Raw genomic sequence first — 20989 nt, 5'->3', positions numbered from 1 at the left:
CTCTTGTGGAGTCATGGAAATAAGGAATGTGTTGACACACAACTAATGATGGAATCCAGGTTGTCCATTGTTAGAGCTGGGTAGGCAGGTGTTAACTGTCACAAATTGTAGTGTTTTATTAAACCAATGGAGTCCTTTAGAAGTGAGTCTGACATTTATCTACCCCCTTTCTGCTTTACATACACTCCAGCTGCCCTTATTTCCAACCCTGAGAGGTATTTCTTGTCAGCGCAACTGCTGGGGTCCAACAACCACTGTCAGCAACTCAAACGAGTCCTGGGGTTAAATCAGACCTTTTGAGCAGAGCTAGCAATTTTAGAAGCAGAAGCGTGGCTCCCAAAAGCAGTTGAGACAACAGCAACTGGATGTCTTCCAGGAACCGAAGCAATGCTGGAACCTCCAGGGACTCTCAGCAAAGCGATGCAAGACTTCTACTGACAAAACACCGGAGAAGCCAAATCTCCCGAAGTGCTCTTTATTCACAGTGCTATCATACAAATACAGATCTTCAAAACCATACCAAACCAACTCCTACTAGAAACCCACAAGCTATCCCTTGCAACCCCTGGGTTTATATAGACTCCAGACCATGTGGTCTCCCAAACCCACTGAGTTCAGGTGTGTAACCATGTCATGTGTTCCCTGTGCAATCCACACACATGATTTCATCATCCATGGCTACGTGCACCTAGACACTAAAGTGTCCTTGAACCAATGAGCATCAGCTGTGCTGATCAGCCTTGTCCTTCTGCTGAATGCTCAAGGCCAAACACACACACATCAAGCATTTCCCTGTGTGCTGTGTTTTAACCCTTCAAATCCCTGACATTTCAGACCTTGGTAAAGTTACTTTGTTGGATACAACCCCTAGAATTCCCCAGTTGACATGACTATTCACCTGGGGGGGATTCTGGGAGTTATCATCCAAAAAAGTAACTTTTCCTAACTCTTGTTATTCACAGACTCCAACAGATCCACTCACCTGCCTGCCAGGAATAAATGCCCCTTTCTTAGAAAGATAACAGATCAGTGCAGCTCTTTCAATAAAAACAGAAACAGCAAGAATTATTACTAAAGGATTCAAGGAAGAGGTGAGATCTTGCTTTCCAGGCTTTGGAAAGGTAGGTCTCCAAATTAATTTGATAATGTTAAATATTAAAAATTGGAAAACTAAATCACTACTATAAACACTAATGATTGTAATTACTTAATTAGTTGAGTCTTCATTAATTAACTTGCTGATTAATGTTAATGGGGGAAACCCCAAGAGATTTACAGAGAATGGCATAGAATTTGTCACTGTTCAACTTAGAGGAATATGTTTTTTCATTGGCTCCTTATAAATGACTTCAAATAGGCATAAATGCCTGTCCCAAACATGAATTTTTCCATGCCACATGAAAGTTTATAATAAGATTGTTACCTGGGAATGGTAGGATTCCAACAGACCTGATAAATATCAGGCTGGGAAAGATAGGCCCGTTACAAACGGGCCATTTTGTGCGTGCGGAGCGCGCACTAGGGTTAGAAAGGGGCGGTGCTTCCACACACCCCTAACCCTAGTGCGTGCTCTGCACGCACAAAATGGTGGCGGCCGTTCCACACGGCCACCGCCATGAGGACATCACGACCGCGCCGCCTCTATACGGGGCAGCGCGGACGTGACATCCTCGCTCCACGCCAGGGCGCATAATGCACCCTTTCCGCAGAGCAGGAAGGAACTCCGTTTCAGAGCTCCTTCCTGGTTTGGTCCACTGGGCGCAGCCTTCAGACAGCTGCGCTCAGCGGACCAAAGGAGAAAGGGGCCAAGCAGCCCCTTTCTCCTCCTCCCTGCCGCCGCGGGGTGTCCTTGGGGCTTGAAGCCCCAAGGACACCCCTTTTCAGGCTGCGGGGAAGCGGCCTTTTGCTGCTTCCCCGCAGCCCGGAAAGCAGAGGATCGGGGCCTCAGCTGCTGCCGTTCTGGCCACTGAGGCCCCGATACTCTGGGGAAAGGGGCGGGTACAGCCCGCCCAAAATGGGTGGTCTGTAACCCGCCATTGTCCCAAAACATGGGATCTCATCTCACAACCTCCTCCATCAGGTTTGCCACTCATCTGCATCTCTTTTTTCTTCCCACCCCCACCGACATGTATATTTCAGGTATGTTGTCTTGATTATGAAAGGTTAATAATAATGAAATAACATATTTCCATTGGAAATATCACTGAATGCACTGGTAATAGTTGTGACATAAGGAGAGAATCCACATTTAGTATGCTGTACCGCAAAATTTATAATAAAAGCTGCTCATTTGAGAGATCATACAAAATGGGTTTTCGTGCCATGGTGATGAGTTCGTCTAATACTCCCATTGATTATCTCCCCCATTTTAATCTGTTTTAGTATGTATTTTATATTTTGTATTCAGTATGTATTTTACCCTGTATCCTATTTTATTAGATCTTATTTGATTCTATGCATGTTTTATTTTATTTTTAGGTGCTTAACTTCCTAGTTAATTTTTATGAGTTCAAGGAGTGACTCAGTTTTATCTTTGTATGTATCTTGATATATGGTCAGTTGACTAATCAATAAAACTCGTTGTTGTTGATAAGAGGATACAGACAAATGCCACAGCCCACTTCCGCCCAAAGGCAGATTTCTAGAGAGCAGTAGTGCCCCCTTTAGGGTGTCACTTAGTATGGTCCGCACTCCCTACACCCCTTAGTAAATCCTCTGCTAACACCCCTATTATTCTCTGTACTCATTTTACCTTAATACTTTTTCTTTTAACCTTGCATTGTGAGGCTGATAAAATAAACCAATATGTTGTACTCATTCATTTTGAATGGAAGCATTTTGGCTATGAAAACTTGACTGACTGAAGTGTGCAAAGGAAGGACCTAGGAATTTCTCTGTTTGCTCACATGGACAAATAGGCCTATTGCAAATGGATGAAACAACCCTATCCTAATTCCATGGAGTAACCGTCATTCAGCTGAAGCTGAGACTGGCTCAGAAGACTCACTTTTGAGTAGATCTGTTTTAATGAAAGACATAAGAAGAGTAGTTTTATACAAAGGGTAGTTTTAATAGCTTTACTTTAAAAAATTGCTCCAAGTGCCAGTGTTCCTAAACCCTTCAAAGTGTGTGACTGGTTGCAATGAAGGAGGAGGCTGGTAAAAAGCAGAATTAAAAGGGTGCACCCAAGAAAGAAGGAAATAGGGAAGAGAGTTGAGAAAAGTTTTTTTGTTTTTTACTATTTTTCAAGAGCCTAGCATAATGTAACACCCTGAAGATTTGCAATGGGACTCATTGCCACTAAGCTCAAATAATATTATAATGATAGTTGAAAAGAAAAGTTCAAAAATCAGAACAAGAGTAGAGTCCCAAGGTTGTGGTCATGAGATCCACAGCTAAGCACTAAGGACTATATCAAGAAAAGCCGACTAGTGGGCATCAGATTAAGATCAGCTCTGAAACAGTTTCATTTGGCCCTTATTGGCATCATCAAAATTATACCGATGATCAGTACTAGACAAAGCAACTCAAAAAGAGCATTGGGAATTAATTCTATATATGGTGACATCTGCACACATTCTCTTAGCTAAATATTGAGTCACAAAAAACTCCTTAAAATAGTAAAAATTGCTGTGAATAGTGTGATATAAATATTACTTAAGGTAAAAGAAAACAACAAAGTTAAGAGTTAAAAGGAAGAAATTGATTCTTAACCATTATGAATGTAGAACATTTTCATTCTCACAAAGATAACTAATTACTAGAAATGATTAACATGCAAATAATACTATTAGCTATGTTATAAAGGCTATAAATAAAATATTTTAAAAATTATACTGATGATATATGTAGCAGGTTGCCCATAGTTCTACTCATAAAAGTATCAATAAAATGTTCTCAAGTTGTAAGGAGGAGATGTTCCACGCCTATTCCAAATCTCTTCTTCATTTTTTGTACTAAATGGAACCTGAGCACCTTTGTTCACTAACCATGAATCTTTTGGTGGGATCCTGCATGGTGCTTCTGGAGAACAAAGACAGTTCTACATTCTCCCCTCCATGAAACAGCTTCTAAGCAGTGGAGCATGTTGCTATGGCCTTAGCGGCTGGGGGAGAATGGAAGGCACCTGAGCAGCGTCTGGCTGCAGTTCTGAACCAGAAGAGAGCTTCCATCTCCCTTCTGCACCTCAAATCTTAACAGAGATGGCTTTTGTTGCTGTCCCCTGCCACTACATCTCAGTCAAAATAGAACTTGTGCCAATTTAAATGAGATTTCCGCTGGTGTAAGTCACCAGCAGGATTCTAGCCCTTCTTATAGAAAGCCTACTTTCTAGATTTATTGTTGTGTGGAATAAAATGTGACTGTGGCAAGGTTAGTTATCATCCCTTTGTTCTATTGAAAACAAAATCCAGTTGTAAGTCTCAGACAGAGCTGAGCCAATAAATCAACTGCTGAATGGTAAATCAACACTTATGTAAATCTCATTGATTCAATGTTTCTTTTCTTGCTGGATTTGCAATTGGATTTAGGCCTAATATTTATACAACTCTTTTAGTATATGCTAGCTGGAGATCTTTAGATAGAGGGCATGATATAAATATTGTAACAAACAAATGAATAAATAAACTCTTTTCCCCAAGGATTTTGAATGCCATGGTCTGAAGGGTACAGCTTCTAATCAGAGTCTAAGCTAATCCCCTGGACAATTTCTTCTCCCTTTTGTGCCTTGTCCTTCCTGGTGTCATATCCATTGAGAACAATGGCATGCATTTAAATCACCACATTTCTCAGCGACATCCCTCCTGACATATATTTACCATCTCCTTAGTACAAAAGTCTGTAACCACATAAAATAGAGCAAAATATTACAGGAAGTTTACAGCAGCTCTAGAGAAATATTCTAAGGATATCTAATGATGTCGCTGTGTAATCTTGAAATGAGGGACTTTCACCCCAGGGAAGGAGCACAAGCTCTGTTAATGAACACAGTCCATTTTGCTTTAGCTGCAGCATTGTTTCTCACTCTGGTACTGCTGCAGATCCACTTGTGGGTGCAAATAACTATTTTCCTTCACAATATGATAAGTTCTCTCACACTCACACACTTTCAAGAATCTGATTGCTTCATGGTTAGCATACCAGAATTAAAGAGTTCCTTCAACCACATGGAAACCCATGTGACTGAGGCTGCATTTACACTGCAGAAATAATGGAGTTTGACACTGCTTTACCTGACACGGCTCAATGTTATACAATGGGATGGGATTTGTAGTTTTGTGAGATATTCTACCTTCTCGGTCAATGAGTTCTGGTGCCATAACAAACTACAAATCCCAGGAGTCTGTAGCATGGAGTCATGACATTTAAAATGGTGTCACACACACTGCATTAATTCTGCAGTATGGCAGTAACCTGAGTCCTGAAGAATTTCAGATTGTAAACAGTAGATCACAGGACTGAATACTTCAATATGCCCAAAATGCAGAGCATATGAAAACTCAGGGATGATAATTTTAGCATGACCTTCTCTTTATTGAACAAGTTTTCCATACGGAGTGGGAAGATTTAACAGGAGCAGCAAATATTTTATAGCCAAAATCAGAGGACAAGATGCTCCTCCACCATTTCATGGACTGGACTGGACTGGACAAGCAATTTAATCTTACTTCAACACTTGCAGTGGACAATATGTTCTCCACTTCCCCAAGTACAACAGTCAAGTTTTAGGGTTAAAGGTATGGCACACACAACTACTACCTGCATCCAAGCATCTACTATATGAAGTGCTTCTTCATCCAACCTAATGGGAGGCCCAGCCCTGATATATTGCAAGAGGGGATGAAGTCTCAAAAATGCCATTTGTTTTATGTATAATCAAAATGGTTCTCAAACATTTCCCTTACATGTTTAATTGTCCAATAAATTTATCACCCTACCCTGGTTTGAAAGCTTCAAAACTGTTTATTCGTGTATTGATTTAGTTTTGACATATTCTGTTAAGGGCTTGTCATGTTCACTCAAGCTCCAAAATGCCAGGGAATCACAGTTTTTAAGGGCCATATCTTTAGGAGCTGCAAAATTTGTACACTAGGGATACAATCTAGTATCCCATTGTGTGATTAGTACCTTGGACTTAGATGTATGCCAGGGGCAGCAGGTGAACTATAATCCAGATTGGTCTGTTCAACAAAACAGAAATATGGAGTCTATGGCGGGTTACAAACCAAGAGAAAGTTTATCTTTTCTTGACCTTTCCGATAGTTGCTTGCCAAGATGGCTTTGTGGAAGTCATTAACACAAGCTTGGGGAAATGGAATTCACACTTGTAGACTCACCATGAAGGTCTCCAATGCTGTACAAGTCCTAATTAACAAGGGAGGAAAGGTGGAAGTTTGTCTCAGGATGATATATCTCCGCCAAGATACAGAACAATAAAAAAAATTAGGTGTGAACAAAAGCTTATTTGTGCCTTTCAAGAAACTGCTGGTATAGATTTCCTTCACATGTTGGGAAACCACTCTGTATAATTTCATGCAAGTTCACTGAGTTGAGTGTCTTTATAGAAAGAGCAATTATATACACACTTTAATCAGCAAGCGGCAAAAATAATTAAATGAGTAATTACATCCCCACTTTTAAGCTGTCACACAATTAAACTTAATTAAACATTCTCTGTACTTCACTAACATACGCAAACAGCAGAAGGTAGCAGAGGTGTTGTGAGATATGGGCATTTGGCAAAGAGCTTAACTAGAAACCTGTCTCAGGCTGCATCTGCACTGCAGAAACAATCCAGGTTGCACATTGCTTTGGAATTCTGGGAATTGTAGTTTGCTGTAGCACCAGAGCTTTCTGGCAGAGAAGGTTACATGCCTCACAAAACTACTATTCCCGGGACTCCGTAGGCTGCAGCCATGGCACTGAAAGTGGTGTCAAACTAGATTATTTCCTCAGTGCCAATGAAGAATAGGAGTTGTACAGATTGCCACATTACCATAGGCCTGCCTCTAGTAAAATAATACATGATCGTAAGGGAGAGAGAATAATATGATGAGATAAAGTAACATCCTAATGTGAAATAAAATAACATCCTTATACTTCATATAATATTATACAGCATTTGTACACCCCAGAGAAATAGAATTTGTGACAGGATCTGGTACTGAGGTTTTTAAAAAGGTGATTTATTTTAAGAAATCTAGTGATTTTGTTGTTGAGGAATGATACTAAGCTAGGGATATCCTGGATAACCATTCATGTACTTAATTGCTACCCATACACCACAGAAACTAATGAAACCAATAGGGAATCACAGAATCATAGAGTTGGAAGGGTCCTCAAGGACCATCAAGTCCAAACCTCCTGATACGCAAGAATACACAAAGTACCCCCAACAAATACCCATCCAGCTTCTGTTTAAAATCTTCAAAGAAGGAGACTCCACTGCACCTGAGGCAGCATATTCCACTGTTGAATATATATTTTGTTGCCTGATTTATTATTGTGGAGGTATTGGGGGGGGGCGGGTGTTGTTAGCTGCTTTCGGGTTGATCTCAACTCATGGCTCTCTAATTGCTAATGGAATATAATTCACCATGGGTGCATCTAAACTGCAGAAATAATGCAGGTGCTGTACAGATGGGCCCTATGGGGCGCCGTCGTTACGTGCGAGGGGTGGCGCTTCCAGACGCGACTCGCCCCTCACACGTGACGAGGGCGTCAAAATGGCAGCACCCTGGACATATGGGCGCCGCTATTTTGACGTGGTGGACGTCTAGCGTCCTCATGTCCCGGCACCTTTGTGACACTGCAAGTGCGGCATTGGCGCCTTGCGGCGTCACAACCACGCCGCAGAAAGAACCTGCTTTTTACAGGTTCTTTTTGCTAAACAAGGGAGCCACATGGTTTGTCCGCTGTGGCTCCCTCACACAGCAAACCAGGTTGGCGGGAGACCACCCTTTTGGGGCGGTCTGTATCCCACCTCAGTTTGACAACACTTTTAACAGCCATGACTTCACCCTATAGATTCCTGGGATTTATAATTTTTTGAGGCACCAGCACCCTTTGGTAGAGTAGGCTAAAGACCTTGTAAAACTCAAAATCTCAGGATCCCATAGGATGGAGCTACAGCACTTAAAGTGGTGTCAAACTGCATTATTTCTACAGTGTAGATGCACTCCATGAAGTCCTGCCACACAAGTGGAAGAAATGGACCTTTCTCTGGATGACTTAGTAAGAGTTTATACGCATTATGTTAGTTTATGCCCAAATCTAATTTCATATTTATTCTTATTCCAAGGAGGAAAAACTGCTTCTAAACTGCAGAGTTTGATTGTTGTTCAAGTCTGGCTCATTAGCTAATTTCAACAACTGAGTCAAACCAGGTTCCCTATCTTTTCCTTATGTTCCTCCCTCTCTTTGACTTTTATCATCATTTTATTTATGTGCTAATTAGCTCTTGAGAGACATGCTTGGGAAGGTTCTTCTTTAATTAAAAATGCATCTGAAGATGGAAAAATCTGTATCCAGAATGTTTTAACTCTTTTAGATGTTTTAATTGGATTGTTTATTTAATTTTTTTAATTTAGGTTTTAAACTTTTTAAACTTTTGTTTTGTATATTGCTTTAGTTAATTAAATTTTGTTTTAACTCAGGACTTTATCACACAGTCTCCATTCTTGCTGCTATTGCACTAATGACAAGGAGTGTATACATACCAATTTGGAGGCACTCCTTACTACACATGCTTTACCACAATCCTGGAACTACCACAGCAGTAACTTACCACACCTGTGCTATATTAGCAAATTGATGGGTTTTTCCCATCAATGGCAAGGTGTGGGCTAACAGTTAAGTTTATCACATGGGGCTTTTAGAATAGGACCAGGGTGGGCTGAAAGCAGACGGGAAGGGAACGGGGAAAGTACACATATTACTGCATGGGAAAATGCTGCCGATGCCGCCGGATGTCCCCAATCCATTCCCCATCCGTCCCACAGCAGCCGATTTTCAAGAACGATTCTGAATGGATTGGGGACATCCGGTGGCATCAGCAGCATTCTCAAATGCAGGAATATGTGTATTTTCCCTGTTTGGTTTCCTTCCTGCCCCCTTTCATTCCACTTCAATCCCATTCTAAAAGCCCCATGCGATAAGCTCCCATGATTGGAAGACAAGATGGTGGCAAGAGGGAGGCAACGTCATGCAATAGGTATCAAACTTTTGTGTATGTTGTTTTCCTTCAAGTCATTTCTGACTTATGGTGATCATAAGGTAAACCTATTATAGGGATTTCTCAGAAAGTTTGTTCAGAGGAAGTTTGCCATTGCCAACCTCGAGGGCTTGTCCAAGATCACACAGTGTGTTTCCATGCCTGAGTGGGGATTCCAACCCTGCTCTCCAGAGTCATAGTCCAACACTTAAAACACTAAGCTACACTGGCTCACTGGCTCAAATTTTTATGGCAGCTTAAAATCTGCCACTTTTTGCGGCTCCTTTTTGTGCCCTCAAAAGGCCAGATTGGGGCTGCGGTATGAGGTTGCCATGGCCCTGATTTGGCTACGAAAGAGGCAGTGGGATGCCAAATCAGGGCCATGGCAACTTCACACTGCAGCCCCGATTTGGCCTTTCAAGGGCAAAAAAAAAGGAGCCGCAAAAAGCAGCAGCTTTTAAATTGCCATTAAAAAATTCAAGAATGATTGGGGCTGTCTGTCGAGCCCCTGAGTAAGTCAATACAGACATACTTCACTTAACAAAACCATCGATAGTGGAACTAGTTTTTACAAAGTCTTTTGATGCCCCCTCAGTCCTCTCTTTCTTTGTCCTTGTCTTTTGTTTAGTTAAAAGGGGTGTGTTGTTTTGTTTTTAGCAGCATTGACATTGGGAAGAAGGTGAATCAGAGCTGGAGAAATGCAGACTTTTGGTGTTAGGTTACAACAGCAGGTCTGCAATAAACAATACAGTAAAGCTTTAGGAGGAAAAGAGTGGGTTTCTGTTCCAGCTGACCCTACTTTAGCTGTGTGTGGCTGCCTACAACAGGTAACGTAAACAGCAACTAGCTCCAGGATCACATATTGAGCGTGTGGGAACAGGAAAACAGAGAAAAGAGGAGACCGGATAAGCTCTCCCCAGTATGTTACAATCTATATGTTTAGCCACCAAAATGGAAGTCATAAGAAAAATGGAAGCTGGTGAAAAGTGGGGGGGATTCCCTGGATACATTTTAGAAGCCTTTTAGTAGTCTCTATAAATTTCAAACTGTTTTAGGCAAGTCGTATCTGACCTGGTTGTTTCATCGCACATGTGCATATTGTCAGTTTTGGTTTAAAGTTTGCTAAAACATGTTGAACTGCCTCTTTTTGTTTTCTTTTCTTTTTTCTTTCTTTCTTTCTTTTTCTTTTTTTTTTTTTTTGTTTTGTTTTGTTATGGTGGTGTACAAACCTATCCCTATTCTTTTCAGATTACTTCTACTTATAGTACCAATTTTTCTACTTCTTTGCCTGAGGTATAACTGAAGTTCATACTATCCATATATTGATACCATAACAACGTTACCACAAGACAATCCCATCCGAAATCACATTTGGTCACATAGCAAAGGTTTCAGTAGTTTTTCAGTAATTGAGTGGCAGTCATTCCCTCACTCTTTCTAGATATGAGCTATGGTACATTTAATATATACATGGACGAAGTAACATGGCCGCATGCTGCTTCTGTTCCTGATGTGAATATTCAGAGTCGTGGCCTCTGCATTTCTAGTATAGGTCCAAAAGGAACCATGGCTACTGAGTGCTGGTCCTGGGCTCAGGACAAGATTTACAATTGGATCCACTTTTGTCAAACACACACCCACACCCGATTCCTCAAAAATCATTTTTAAAGTGAAATAAATTTATAGACAATCAGTATCCAGTTCTGGGCCTAGTACTTCTATGTAGTTCACTGTAGAAATTTCTGAAACTGAGCATCTGGAATAAGTTTGAATGAATGCTCCCTGGCTCCTCAGTCCTGAAGGGACATGTGTTTTCATATAAACACATGTGCTTCTCCATGCAGTTAGAATGGGAAGCACAAAGTTCCTAACTGTATGGAGAAATCTAGGTAGTTCTCTACTTTGAGCTAGAGTGGGTAATTCTGTAGGGCCAGAGAGGCATCTTGGACATGAGCTTGATGTCAGCACAAAAAATTGTTAGTTGAAGTTCCCACCACGACTTGAGTTACTACCAAAATTCAGAAGCAACTGTAGTTGCTTTCTGTGGTAAAAGAGGGTACTAGAGCATATTTCCATTCCATATAGCCTTGTCAGTTTGAAGGGCAAAACATCTCCTTCCGTTTCCCAAGGTAACTATCTGAATCCAAGAATCTCCCTTTTGCTGCCACTGATTTTTCAGTAGTGCGCTTTTTTCAACAGTAATGGAGGCTGGTGGAAAAGTGGGAAAGCAACAACAACAAAAAGTTTGTGGGTTATCTACAGCCAATGGGCCATGTGTTGGGCCAATCCTGCTTTATTCCTTTCCCATAAGGGTTTTCCATTCAGGGGATCCAGCATATGGAGCTATGTCCATGCATTCTCAGAGCAATTGGAGGCAAAAACACTAAGAAGGCTCCTGTCATAAAATACTCCTTTCAGTGCAGTGGGTTTAGTCTCTGTTTTTCCTCATTTACTTTTGGATGTTCAGTCAGTCTGCCTTTGTCTCTATCTTCACAAAGCCATGTGCCCTAGGGCCATGTTTTTCAAGCTTTGGTTTTCCTACTGTTTGAGGCTTCAACAGTTAGAATCCCTTGATCATTGCACAGGTTGAATTGTCCTCCAAAAGATCTGGAGGAACAAACTTTGCAAAGCATTGTCTAGGGAAATGCCAGATGCATGCACTGCTGAATAAAAACAGGAAGAGATTCAAGTGACAGAGCCACAGGAGGAATGGGACTTGTTGCTACTCTAAACCTTCATTCAGTGAGGCTGACCCTAGTAGTGATTCTCAAATTGTAGGTCTCCAAAACACTTTGAAAGAGTCACCTTGGGTCCCATATTGGATAACAGTCAGGATATAAACTAATTCTTGTTGTTGTTGTTGTTGTGTGCATACAAGTTGTTTCCAAATTATGGCTACCCAAGTGCAAATCTATCAAGGGAGTTTCTTGGCAAGTTTCTTCAGAGGGTGTTTGCCGTTGCCATCCTCTGAGGCTGAGAGAAGGTGACCTATAAAGTAATTAAAGACATATAATAAGTAAATTGAAAGAGTTCATTTTGAATACACATCTAGCCTCTTCCCATCAAAAGTGTTGGTGATGTTTAACGGGTGAAAAATAAAAAACGGGGGGGGGGGGGGGGTTGAGGGAGAATCCAGCAGCATGTTTAGGACTGACTGATCTATTTTAGCACAGCATTTGTGGATATCCCCTGACAGAGACATTTAGCTCATGCTAAAATAGATCAGTCTTACAGGTGTTGCTAGATTCTCCCCTTTAGTCCTTTTTTTATGCTGTGACAAATTAACATGGTATTTCCTCTGAAACCTGTTTAAGGGATACTGATAGCAGTCAGCAAATTCTGCTGATTTGCAGAGGAGTTGCTTTCTTTTCGAGAAAGTTCTTATAGTTAAATTTGCAGGCCACGACAAGATTAAATGAGAGGTTACCTGCATGGATAGTTTTATCATCCAATTAACAGAGACATTTATCCCTGAAAAGGTCTTGTGAAGAATAGAGTAGACTCCTTTGAATATATAAACATGGGCAAACAGATCACCTGTCTAACAGAAAAACATGCCTTTTTTTTCATTACTCCAAACCTACTTAACTCTTGCTCAGAGCTTTGGAGAACTCTGTGGAACTACTGTGAAAACTGGCAAAGTGAGGGTTGTTTTTAGTCGAAAACAGCTTCTCCTGGGCCTAGGGTTGCATAAGTTGCTACCACCAAACCATGAAAAAAACGTAGAAAAAATGTATGGCACAATGTAGGACAAGATTTGCCCAAAATGTAGGACATTCAAGAAAAATGGAGGACACAACCAGCTAATAACCAGAAACATTAATAATTTTTTTAAAAATTTTTAATACAAATCATTATTTACAAAAAAAAAATCAAGGAGATTTTGACACTAGACAGAAGGCACACAACAACAGATATAATGAAAAATACACCTGTGAGATGCATATGCTGCTGCTGGAGGAGGATGCTGGAAGACTCCTTGGCAGAGCAGCCTCTCTGTAGAGGAGCCCTGCAAGGAGGTCTCGCCACAGCAAGGCCTCCTTTTCTGGGGCCTAGCTCCATCACGGGTGACAGGGCTGCGGCAAGGCCTCCATCTCGCAGCTCCCTAAAAGTTGGTGGAGCCGTGGAAGGAGGCCTTGGTTTTTGGCTGCTACCGCCGCCAGTCCGCAGCCGCCCGTGAGGGAGCTGCAGCAAGGCCTCCTTGTTTGGGGCATAGCCAGCTAGCTAGGCCCCTCCTTGCAGGTCCCTTATGGGTGGCAGCAGTGGCGGCCAAAACCCGGGAAATTTTAAAAAGCAGGATGGGACCTGCCCAAATGCCCCCAAACCAGGAAAGTCCCACCCAAAACCGGGAAATGGCAACCCTACCTGGGCTGAAATGTTCTTTTGTACGCAGAAGATTGGAGAATTGCTTTATGTGCAGAAACTGCCATTTTCTCTGTGTTTTTCATTCAGAATACGTCCCAGGCGATGAAGATTCTCATCTATCTGGTATTCTTGCATTTTTCGCTTCCCATTTTAACGATATGACTGAGGATCAAAGTAGGTGAAAGAAGAGTATCCCTCTCCCCAAGGGATTTCCTCTCAATGGTTGGTGTTTTAGGAATCAGACAGGCAAATAAAGCCTCATTTGCTTTTGAATGCACAAAGCATGCTAAATGAAAGATAAGGTGAATAAAATCTCATGCTATTACAGACTTCTCAAACCACTTGTTAACAACTTTTCTAAAAACGCACTAAACATATAATCCAGTTTAATGTTATTTTCATGACTTTAGTTTCATCCAGCTTTCTTCCACCCACTCACACCACTTTGCTTTGTTTAACAGTGAATATTTTTATTGTTTTGTATTAAATACATTTCTCTCCCAACTTCCCTTCAGTGAGCTGAAGCTAGCACACCTGGTTCTTCTCCTCACATTATCTGCAAAGTAACTTTGTAAATTGGGCAGCTTACCCAGAGAATTCCAGGGCTGAATAAGGACTTATAGTCTATAACCTTGCTTTTTATTACTGTTTTCCTATTAACAGTTTCTTTCCCACAAGAGTTGGGGAGACGCACACACCCCAACGCTTTGGAAGCACTGTTCAACATGGGAAGTCCAGAAGGGATGGAGAGGGGAAGAGGACACACTCGGAACAGACTGCTAAGTATGATTTATGAGCAAAGTCTAATAACCTGAAGCAGAAAAACTAGCTTTCATTATGAAGATTATTGTATTGATTTCAGGGAGGGGTGGTGTTAATGGTGATAGTAGTGTAAGATACTAAAATCCAATAGCCCTCAATCTCTAAGCAAAAGAAATGAGGAATTAATTTGGGAGGAAGCATAAAACCTAATTGTATCCTGGGGAAATGACGGATTATTTCATTATGCAGAGAAATTTTAAAAATGGCAAAGAAAGTCTCAGCCAAGGGCATTGAGGCTCAGATTGTAGGAGTTTAATGTGCCCAGACTCCAAAGGTATGCCTATGGCAATTGGTTAGGGCAACACTTCTGCCTGCTGTTACCCTTATGGTTTCCCTCTGCCCCAGGTTCAGTAGCAGTCTTGGCTTTAGATTTTGGCAGAACTTCAAACTGCAATGTTTTAAATTATTGATTTATGTTGTCTGTCTGTCTACCTGCTATCTATCTATCTATCTATCTATCTATCTATCTATCTATCTATATCTATCTATCATCTATCTAATCTATCCCCCCTCTCTCTTCAAGAATAATCATTTGTATTATTTGCAATCAGAATTCATTATCAATCAACCGCTTTTCATCTGTAATGGAGAACAATTTAGATCACAGGCAGGGATGGGCATTTTGCTACCTGAGACAAAGATTTCATATACCTAAGCCATACCTAAGCTTGGATCAGCTACAACAACAGCATTAAGATATACTTTGCCACCAAATGCAAAATCTTTACTTCAGTCTAAAAGATCTAAACTAACTTCAGTCACCCAGAGGGCCTTTTCCACTGCTGCTCCAAAGCTATGGAATGACCTGCCAAAGGAGATTTGTCACATTTCTACTCTTACAGCCTTTAAGAAGGCTCTTAAGACAGATCTCTTCTGGCAGGTCATCCCAGCCTAGCTCCTCTCCCCATAAACTGTGATTTATGTCACTCTGTCCACCAATTTTCCCCTTAATTGTAACACTATTGTATTTTATTCTTTTTAAATGCTGATTATTTAATTGTAATTGTAATTTTAGTATTGGAATGGGGGGTTGGGAAGGGACTGATTTTTTAATTTTATTGTATTTTCTATGTATTTTTATTGTTGTAACCCGCCCAGATTCCTTGTGATTGGGTGGGCTATAAATAAATCATTTATTATTATTATTATTATTATTATTATTATTATTATTATTATCTGGTTGGTTTAGGGGTGCAAGACAAGTCACCCCTAAACAAAGGACCACCCTTTGTTCTACAAGAAGGGGATATGCTGCCACCTGAAGCAGTTGCATTTCACATAAATGACCACATGAATAAATAAACTAACAACATTTATCTTCAGAGATGTAACATCAGATGGCTTCTTTACACATACTAGTTGTGTCTTAATATAATTTGATATATCCAATTGCTAGTCCAAATAACAGCCAACCCACAGAATCAGTTTGCGATTCTAGTTAGGTCTAGGAATTGGATTTAGGCCATAGACATGGGCCATGTAGGTATAAAGTGTCCTACTTTTTCTGCAACAAAGGTGGAAACTTTCAATGATGTTGAGCATATGTTCTGTCTTATATTCAAGCTAAAAGCTCAAAACACTATCATTATTATGACAACACCTCTCAGACCTGGATATAATTTGATCAGCATTCACTTGCCTGTCTCACCTTTTGCTCTCAAAGAAACATAATTGGAAATTGTTTTTCCATAATTGGAAAAATGGTAACTTTTCCTTCACCACCTTTCCAAATATATTGATCATAAAAGAATTAGACAGATTATCTAATCAAATGAAACCATCCCTTGTTCCCTACAAGCACTTTGGTTTTAAATAATACCAGACATATTTAAGAAAAGTACACTGGAAGCCTTGCCAGAAGGAAGGGAGCTGTATGCTGGAAGAAAATAAGGGTGTGCGCTCCCAGAGCACGCACCCCGCGCGCCACTGCCACGCGCTGCAGGCACGAGCCCATTCATTTGAATGGGGCTTGAGCATCCATGTTTTTTCCCTTACGTGGGGGGATCTGGAACGGATCCCCCACATAAGGGAAGGGATGACTGTAGTTGAGGACAACAAACTGCATGTATTTCTGGGGACCACTTGATGTTTTCTTAGAGAAATAAGAGAAAGTTCACTTATACCCTAAACTCCAAATGAACAATGAATTTTGTTTGCCTAGTAAATGATCTGTTAAGTTTACTCAATGTCACGCTTTAAACAAACCATAAAGGTGGAGAAATCAAAATAATATACAACCACTGGTAAACATCAGTGCTATTGATAAAAGTATAGATTTTCATTTGCAGGTTGGTTGAACCATGACTGTTAAAATCATCACTGAATGGTAATATGCCAAACAAAAAGGAATTGTTTATATGGGAGGAGGGTCTTAAATCTTTCTACTGTCTGAAGCTAGTGAAATAATCAAATTGTTATGAGTCATGCTCAATAAATATGAATATCAGATATTGATGCATAAGATAGTACAGCTGTCTGTTGCCACTGTCTGCAAAATTGTTAAGAGGCATACTGGACAGCTACGGCTGGTGTCATAGAATAATAGAATCATAGAGTTGAAAGAAACCACAAGGGCCATCCAGTCCAAACCCCTGCCAACCAGCCTCTGTTTAAAAACCTCCAAGGAAGGAGATTCCACTATACTCCAAGGGAGTGTGTTCCACTGTCGAACTGCCCTTACTGGCTTGGACCCTGTCCATCTTGGGACAGAGTCAAGCTTAGTTTCAAAATTACAAATATTTTTGATGTTGTTGTCCATCCTCCCCCCATCCTGCTGATTAGGAGACTGATTCCATGGATGAAAGTCATCCGTGCATAACTGTCTTGTCTATCTCCATAGAATGAAGACCTGCTGACCTGTCTCAGACTGGTACATACCTCCCCCATTGTAAAGTATCGTGCAGCTTTCAGAGAGGTTGAGCAACCTATGTGGATTTGAAAGAGGATAGATATCTATACTTGATTGGTTTTATCTCATGAATGCAACTGCATTGTTCAGCATTGCCCAGACCACTTACGAGGCATTACCAGTACCTGAAGTACACATTCACCTCTGCTATTTTCAAGCACATTTTTGTTTTGTTTTTTAGAGCAACATTGAGGTTAAATTTGCCTCAATAAGAAGTGTACCTTCACTTTTAGGAGACAGCCTTAAGTTAGAAAGAGGTTAAATACAGAGAAATAAAGAACGTTTGTCTCTTTTACACCCGCTTCCCCTAGTCTCTTAGGCCTGCTGTTACCCTGCCTCTCTGAGATCTGCTTCCTTGCTCTGCTCTTCACCGATCCTAGATTCTTCTTCACATTAGAAGGTGAGAAAACCTATGTGTGTGTTTTAGTCTATAGTAAGTTTAGCTCTAGCCCCGCTTAGATTGGTTAGGAGAAGTTTAGTTTGTTGAGATAATACCTTGTTAGGCCATTCGGGGTCAGGATTCCATAACTGGAAGAAAAGTGGCCTCTGTCACCTGAAGATAAAAAATGATGGTGAGATTTTCTTTTTCTCAGATAATTAGGTGACAGTACTGCTCATCTCTGGTCTTAAGAAGGTCATTTGCAACCCATAAAATCTACCAAGGATCTTCCTGAACTTGTCTTGACTGGCAATTTGAGAGAGGAATGGATAATATGGCAGCAAACACTCCTCCTCTACCTCAGATTAACTAATTGTAAATAATGAGCCAGCAGATTATAAAATCACAGTTCTTTTGCTCTGTACTAATGACAGGACCTTGGAAATAAATGACAGTGTGCAGAACGCAATCCTAATGAGGAAAACACCGGCAGAAGCCATCAAAACATTCAGACCATTTTTAACAAAGGAGGAATTTTGTAAAGGTGAGAGTTTTCCAACCATAGCAATATATAACATGGAGTAGTTAAAAACTGCAGTTGGAGTTTTGGAATATAGAAACTTTGGGTCACGATTCAGCTGAATGAGAGCTGCATTACAACACATTTGCTTGCCTAGCAACTTGACACAATTTATACTATGAAAGGGCACAAAGACAGTCATCCTTATACAGCCTAATGGGAGGATTCCTGATCAGCCATCCAGCCATGCTATCTCTCAAAATATTAGGATCTCCATTCTATTGCAATCATTCTTCTGTGATTCTGTGGCCAGATTCTATGGTTTCCTGAAGATACTGAGCATGCTTTGTTCTCTGTTAGTTCTTAATTTTCTTTCAATGATTTGCCATTGAAACCTGGTGGTGTGTTTGGGAGGGTGTGGGCAGTCTTTTGGGTGGTCTTTTTAAAAATATTTTATGTTCTCCTCCAAACCCCAAGATTTCCCCAACCTGAGCATGCTGATAATATGCTCTTGTTTCTCAGCAGTCCAATTTAGCTCCATCTCTTTCAGCAGGGGAGCACTGAGTCTCTATTAGGAAGAGTAATTTGGGTGCTCAAAATGGAGCAACAAGCAGCAGAGCTGCTCGGTGTGTATTCCCACCACCTGCTGAGGATCTCATTAGTGCTCATATAAGGCCCAATAATGATGACATGCAGTAAAACTCCTCTTATCATAATGAGCAGGCTTATGCAAGTGTAAAAGCTGAGCTACAGTCTGGCAGATTTCTCCTCTGACTTTCCTGAGGTTTGTCCAAGACATTTTGCTGCCTGAAGAGGAGCAGTAAATAATAGCGCCAGCAGCTGCTCAAGACCTCAGTAATACTCAACATATATTTTTACACATGAGGCAGCAAATCCCACATGCATCTTTTCTAGTCATTAGAGATGGAGAAATCTGCCAAGTTCATTTTCACCTGTACTGATTTAAACTTCAAGGCATTTTTCCATCTTGGAGCATTGACAGGGGGAGCGTGTCCCTGTTGGTGCTCTTGGACATCTCAGCGGCTTTCGATACCATAGACCATGGTATCCTTCTGGGGCGCCTGGCTGAGGTGGGAGTCGGGGGCACTGCGCTCCAGTGGTTCCGCTCCTACCTCTCTGGGAGGTCCCAGATGGTGCAGCTGGGGGACGTGTGCTCCAGCGAGCGGGCCCTTAATACTGGGGTCCCTCAAGGAGCCATTTTGTCCCCCATGCTATTTAACATTTACATGAAACCGCTGGGAGAGATCATCCGGAGATATGGGGCGCGGGGTTATCAGTACGCTGATGACACCCAAATTATTTTCTCTATGTCTCCGACTGATGCAGTGACCAGGGATGGCGTCTCTCCTCTCGTGGCCTGTCTGGAGTCAGTAATGGGCTGGATGAGGGAAAACCGACTCAAGCTTAATCCAGAAAAAACGGAGGTACTAGTGATAGGTTCCCCTGGACCAGGAATGACGGTGGTTCCACCTGTCCTGAATGGGGTCACGCTCCCCGTGAAGGACTCCGTGCGCAGTCTGGGGGTGCTTCTTGACTCTTCCCTTCACCTGACTGCTCAGGTGAATGCGACGGTCAAGAGTACCTGTTATCAGCTTCGGCTGATTCGCCAGCTGCGCCCATACCTGGCTCAGAGGGACCTTGAAACTGTTGTACATGCTCTGGTAACTTCGAGACTGGATTTCTGTAACGTACTCTACATGGGGCAACCCTTATACCAAACTCGGAAGCTGCAACTGGTGCAGAACATGGCAGCACGACTGGTCACTGGTGCTTCCAGGACCAGCCATATAACACCCGTGCTTAAAGATCTCCATTGGCTGCCCATTCGCTTCCGAGCGCAATATAAGGCGTTGGTTATCACCTATAAAGCCCTAAATGGCTTGGGCCCAGGATTCCTGGAGGACCGCCTCTCCCCGTACATTCCGCCTCGCACCCTCAGAACATCTGGGCAGCAACTCCTAAAGGTGCCTGGGGCTAGGTTGGCTGCTACTGCCAGAAGATCCTTTTCCACAGCTGCCCCAGCCCTCTGGAATACGTTGCCCACGGAGCTCCGCTCATCTACCACCCTGGCCCAATTTAGGAAGGGCTTAAAAACCTTCCTATTTAATCAGGCATTCCCCGACTAAACATCCTGTGGGCCTCCCTCCTCTCTCGTGGCCGTGAGGTTGGGCTTAGGGGTTTTTTATTGTTTTTAAGGATTGTTGTTGTTGTTAATGTGTGTTTTTAATTTTGTATCTTGTTTGCACTTTGGTGCATTTTGTTAGCCGCCCTGATCATTTGGAAGGGCGGGGTATAAATAAAAATTTTATTATTATTATTATTATCTTGAAGAAACAAGGAAAAATTGAATTTTTGATACATTTAATCTCATGTTATTTTCATTTGGAGAAGGAAGAAACTTTGAATTTCTTATCCAAATCAAACTCAGTTTAAATTCTCATCCAATCCTTACAAATCTCTGGCAGTAAAAATGGAATAACATATTAAATATCAACAATAACAACAACAACAACAACAACAACAACAACAACAACAACATACCTTTATTTCAGCCAACAGGCCATTAGGCAACAATACATATGAAACACACAAAAAATGTTAAAATAGCACTATAAAACAAAAAAATCCAATTCAGGTTTTGATTAGTGCTAAAAGGCCTGGATCAAAACCTGGAGTAGATTCACTGATCCACAGAATAGGAACCACCAGGGGATACTAAAGTAGAAACCACTGGAGGATATGCCCAGGGGACACCAAAATGAT

The sequence above is a fragment of the Sceloporus occidentalis genome, unplaced genomic scaffold, assembly GCF_023333645.1.
Source record: "Sceloporus occidentalis isolate IW3139 unplaced genomic scaffold, rSceOcc1.0.p SCAF_2, whole genome shotgun sequence".
Taxonomy (NCBI): Eukaryota; Metazoa; Chordata; class Lepidosauria; order Squamata; family Phrynosomatidae; genus Sceloporus; species Sceloporus occidentalis.
Note: the sequence above shows the minus strand (reverse complement) of the source record.